The following is a 6,302-nucleotide window of genomic DNA, read 5'->3' as shown; positions in this document are numbered from 1 at the left end:
AGCCTATTTATTTTTGTTACAAGCCGTGTTTCGTTAAAGCCTGTGTAAAGTTCATTTGTTTCAATGTACCGGTAGGCACCTGCGGCTTATAGACATGTGCGGCTTATTTATGTTCAAAATAATATTTTTTTTTAAATTCAGTGGGTGCGGTTTATATTCAGGTGCACTTAATAGTCCAGGAATTACGGTATGTATTATATATAGTAGTTATAGTAACTATGTATTATATATATATATATATAGTAGTTATAGTAACTATGTACTAGAAGACTATGTACTGAAAGGCTGGTCATGGCTCACATCAACACCATTATCCTGGGAACCCTAGACCGACTCCAATTCGCATACCGCCCCAACAGATCCACAGATGATGCAGTCTCAATTGCACTCCACACTGCCCTTTCCCACCTGGACAAAATGAACACCTATGTGAGAATGCTGTTCATTGACTACAGCTCAGCGTTCAACATCATAGTGCCCTCAAAGCTCATCACTAAGCTAAGGACCCTGGGACTAAACACCTCCCTCTGCAACTGGACCCTGGACTTCCTGACGGGCCGCCCCCAGGTGGTAAGGGTAGGCAACAACACATCTGCCATGCTGATCCTCAACACAGGGGCCCCTCAGGGGTGCATGCTCAGTCCCCTCCTGTACTCCCTGTTCACCCATGACTGCGTGGCCAGGCATGACTCCAACACCATCATTAAGTTTGCTGATGACACAACGATGACACAGCCTATAGGGAGGAGGTCAGAGACCTGGCAGTGTGGTGCCAGGACAACAACCTCTCCCTCAACGTGAGCAAGACAAAAGAGCTGATCATGGACTACAGGATAAGGAGGTCCGAACACGCCCCCATTCACATCGACGGGGCTGCAGTGGAGCGGATCGTGAGCTTCAAGTTCCTTGGTGTCCACATCACCAACAAACCTCCATGGTCCAAACACACCAAGACAGTCGTGAAGAGGGCACAACAACGCCTATTTCCTCTCAGGAGACTGAAAAGATTTGGCATGGGTCCTCAGATCCTAAAATAAAGTTCTACAGCTGCACCATCGAGAGCATCCTGACTGGTTGCATCACCGCCTGGTATGGCAACTGCTCAGCATCCACCCGGGAGGTTTTACAGAGGGTTGGGCGTACGGCCCAGTATTTGTAATTATTAGGGATCCCCATTCCTGGGGTCCAAACACATTAAGGCACTACGTTTAAAACAAAATATAAAACAGTACATCATCTAACATTATATACATAGTCGGAAAATATTCAGACCCCTTGACTATTTCCACGTTTTTGTTACGTTACAGCCTTATTCTAAAATATATATATTTTTCAAATCCTCAATCTACACGCACTACACCATAATGAGAAAGCAAAACGTGACGGTTGGCCTTCAGACCAAAGAGTTCAATCTTGGTTTCATCAGACCAGACGATATTGTTTCTCATGGTCTGAGTCTTTAGGTGCCTTTTAGCAAATGCCAAGAGGGTTGTCCTGTGCCTTTTACTGAGGAGTGGGTTCCATCTAGCCACTCCAACATAAAGGCCTGATTGGTGGAGTGCTGCAGAGATGGGAGAACTTTCCAGAAGGACAACCATCTCCACAGATGATCTCTGGAGCCCTGTCAGAGCGACCATCGGGTTTTTGGTCACCTCCCTGAATGAGGCCATTCTCCACCGATTGCTCAGTTTGGCCGGGCAGCCAGCTCTAGGAAGAGTCTTGGTGGTTCTAAACTTCTTCCATTTAAGAATGATGGAGGCCACTGTGTTCTTGGGGACCTTCAATGCTGCAGACCTTTTTTGCTACCCTTTCCCAGATCTGTTCCTCGACAGAATGCTGTCTCGGAGCTCTACGGATAATTCCTTCGACCTCATGGCTTGGTTTTTGCTCTGACATTCACTGTCAACTGTGGGACCTTATATAGACAGGTGTGTGCCTTTCTAATTCATGTCAAACCAATTGAATTTACCACAGGTGGACTCCAATCAAGTTGTAGAAACATCTCAAGGATGATCATTGGAAACAGGATGCACCTGAGGTCAATTTTGAATCACAAAGCAAAGGGTCTGAATGCTTATGTAAATAAGGTATTTTTTTAAATACATTTTCAAACATTCAAAAAATCATTTTTCTTTGCTTTGTCATTATGGGTATTTATTGCGTGTAGATTACTAAGGTTTTTTTTAAATCCATTTAAGAATAAGGCTAAAATGGATTAGCCCTCCCCGCCCACAGAACAGACTCACTTCGCTGGTCATGGACTCTACAAGGTGTCGAAAGCGTTCCACAGGGATGCTGGCCCATGTTGACACCAATGCTTCCCACAGTTGTGTCCAGTTGGCTGGATGTCCTTTGGGTGGTGGACCATTCTTAATACACACAGGAAACTGTTGAGTGTGGAAAAAGCCAGCAGCGTTGCAGTTCTTGACACAAACCAGCGCGCCTGGAACCTACTACCCCGTTCAAAGGCACTTGTATATTTTGTCGTGCCCATGAATGGAGCACATACACAATCCATGGCTCAATTGTCTCAAGGCTTAAAGATCCTTCTTTAATCTGTCTCCATCTACACTGATTGAAGTGGATTTAACAAGCGACATCAATAAGGGATCATAGCTTCACCTGGATTCACCTGGTCAGTCTATGTCATGGAAAGAACAGGTGTGGTGCAATTTCCTTTTTTTCCTCCGAACAAATGTGTAATGTAACAATATGCAAGAAACCGTCTCTGGCAGAAAGACACACAAAGAAGAATACCCGACCAAGTGACCTCTCAACTCTGATCATGCTGTACCCCGTATGGGTCAGGCAGTTCAGAAGGGAGAGAAGGGTTCACCGACCCAGCTGATATAACCTAGAGGATGTAGAGAGGGAGAATGTTACTGAGACAATAAGGTAGTTAAAGAGACAGTGTTCAACAGGAACCTGTGTGTGGCCTCACCTGGTGTCCACACTAAGTGGCTGCAGAGTACTGAAAAACATGCCCATTCACACGAACACGAGGACAAACAATATAGCGTAGTTATATACATATAAATAATGGGAGTGTCTTACTATTCTCCATGGTCGGCCCTCTTGTCTATTATTTGAAGGTGGAAGGAGCCACAATTATACACCTGAGCTTGCTTACTGCACATCACAATCCATCAGTCAGATTGATTAAATGGTGTGTAGGTGTGGGTTGTAGGGTGTCTAACTGTTGTACATTTTTGGAATATGGGTGACTCTTAAAAGAGCCTGTTTTGTTTTTATGCTCCTTGCAATATTCTGCAGAACAGCAGACCTCTCCTCTGTCACATGGTGGAGAGCTGCAGGTCCCCTCCTGGTCCTCGTGTCCGTCCAGGTAGCCTTTACACAAGCCTATCCGTTAGCAGGGTGGACCCCAATGACTGGGCGGTAAATCCGCCACTGGGACGCAAGAATGCCGAAGGTGCACTCGATGGTCAGCCTGTCTCGGGAGAGGCGGTATTTAAAAGACCCTGTTCCTCCTGGTCACTCCAAGGAAGGGCCGCATGAAGTTTCTCCGGAGAGGAAAGGTCTCGTCTCCCATGAAGACATGGGGCAGGGGTCTCCAGGCTTGCAGGACCACATGCTTGCCATCCACTGATCCAAGACAATGAGGAAAGTTCCACTGTTCTTCAAAGGCAACAGTGATGGTGCTCCAGTCGTCCTTAGTTGGGATGAATTCCCCCATGAGACAGTCCCACATGTCCCTGGTCACACTCCTGATGGTCAACCCAACCATGCAGTGCCCTACACGGTAACTGTACGCAATCGTTTTGAAGGAATCTCCAGTTACAAGGTATCTAAACATTGCCGACAGTTACCTCGACACCGGTGCCCCCTGTATTGTTATTTACTGCTGCTCTTAAATCATTTGTTATTCTTACCTCCCATTTCTATTTTTAATTTTCTTAAAACTGCATTGTTGGTTAAGGGCTTATAAGTAAGCATTTCACTGTAAGGTCTACACCTGTTGTATTCGGCGGTCTATACAGCTGATTCTGGATCGGAGGGAGCAGGGGGCCATAAAGGCAGGAAGTCGTCGTGAAAGTAAAACAGGACCTTCGCCTTCGACACCAGCATCAGCAGAGTCAAAGACGGAGCCGGGGGAATTACCAGAACGGGAGGCCGAGGGAAGTGTGATTAAACATGAACTTCTACCAACCTCCTCCTTTGGCGTCCTTCTGGAAGATAACAAGAGCAACAAGGACAGGGGGTTTGGGGAGGGGGAGCCCAGGATGGACCAGATGTAACCGGTTGTATTCAACATTTCACTGTAAGGTCTACACCTGTTGTATTTGGTGCATGTGACAAATAACATTTGATTTGATCTACAGGAATAAGGAAGGTAATGTCATTATTAGACAAACAGGCTTCATTATACTTAAATTAGCATATAATGTTACTTTTATCTCCGTCCTCAGTTTCTCTCTAGGGACTGGATTATCTCCGTCCTCAGTTTCTCTCTAGGGACTGGATTATCTCCGTCCTCAGTTTCTCTCTAGGGACTGGATTATCTCTGTCCTCAGTTTCTCTCTAGGGACTGGATTATCTCCGTCCTCAGTTTCTCTCTAGGGACTGGATTATCTCTGGCCTCAGTTTCTCTCTAGGGACTGGATTATCTCCGTCCTCAGTTTCTCTCTAGGGACTGGATTATCTCTGTCCTCAGTTTCTCTCTAGGGACTGGATTATCTCTGTCCTCAGTTTCTCTCTAGGGACTGGATTATCTCTGTCCTCAGTTTCTCTCTAGGGACTGGATTATCTCCGTCCTCCGTTTCTCTCTAGGGACTGGATTATCTCTGTCCTCAGTTTCTCTCTAGGGACTGGATTATCTCTGTCCTCAGTTTATCTCTAGGGACTGGATTATCTCCGTCCTCAGTTTCTCTCTAGGGACTGGATTATCTCTGTCCTCAGTTTCTCTCTAGGGACGGGATTATCTCTGTCCTCAGTTTCTCTCTAGGGACTGGATTATCTCTGTCCTCAGTTTCTCTCTAGGGACTGGATTATCTCCGTCCTCCATTTCTCTCTAGGGACTGGATTATCTCTGTCCTCAGTTTCTCTCTAGGGACTGGATTATCTCTGTCCTCAGTTTCTCTCTAGGGACTGGATTATCTCCGTCCTCAGTTTCTCTCTAGGGACTGGATTATCTCCGTCCTCAGTTTCTCTCTAGGGACTGGATTATCTCTGTCCTCAGTTTCTCTCTAGGGACGGGATTATCTCTGTCCTCAGTTTCTCTCTAGGGACTGGATTATCTCTGTCCTCAGTTTCTCTCTAGGGACTGGATTATCTCTGTCCTCAGTTTCTCTCTAGGGACTGGATTATCTCTGTCCTCAGTTTCTCTCTAGGGACTGGAACTACACAAAAGTACTTCCTCTATCCAGAGTAGCCAGTCTACTCTCACCCTTCTATGACAGCTGCTATCCGTTCACCTTCTTTCATGGCTGTTAAAACTAGCTACCTACAAATGCATTTGGAGACTCCAACACCCTCCATTAAGTTTGCAGACGACATGACGGTGGTAGACCTGAACACTGACGACGATCAAACAGCCTAATGGGAGGAGGTCGTCAGACCTGGCAGTGTGGTGCCAGGACAACAACCTCTCCCTCAACGTCAGCAAGACAAAGGAAGCTGATGGTGGACTACAGGAAATGGAGGGCCGAGCACGCCCCCATCCAAAGCTGCAGGCTAAAGTTAAATCTAGACTTGGTTTCCTCTATCGTAATCACTCCTCTTTCACCCCAGCTGCCAAACTAACCCTGATTCAGATGACCATCCTACCCATGCTAGATTACGGAGACATAATTTATAGATCGGCAGGTAAGGGTGCTCTCGAGCTGCTAGATGTTCTTTACCATTCAGCCATCAGATTTGCCACCAATACTCCTTATAGGACACATCACTGCATTCTATACTCCTCTGTGAACTGGTCATCTCTGTATACCCGTCGCAAGACCCACTGGTTGATGCTTATTTATAAAACCCTCTTAGGCCTCACTCTCTCCTATCTGAGATATATACTGCAGCCCTCATCCTCCACATACAACACCCATTCTGCCAGTCACATTCTGTTAAAGGTCCCCAAAGCGAACACATCCCTGGGTCGCTCCTCTTTTCAGTTCGCTGCAGCTAGCGACTGGAACGAGCTGCAACAAACACTCAAACTGGACAGTTTTATCTCCATCTCTTCATTCAAAGACTCAATCATGGACACTGACAGTTGTGGCTGCTTTGCGTGATGTATTGTGCTGTTGTCTATGCCCAATAATGTTTGTACCCTGTTTTGTGCTGCTACCATG

Source organism: Salmo trutta, chromosome 6 (assembly GCF_901001165.1).
Source record: "Salmo trutta chromosome 6, fSalTru1.1, whole genome shotgun sequence".
NCBI classification, from domain to species: Eukaryota; Metazoa; Chordata; class Actinopteri; order Salmoniformes; family Salmonidae; genus Salmo; species Salmo trutta.
This window is presented reverse-complemented; position numbering follows the sequence as displayed.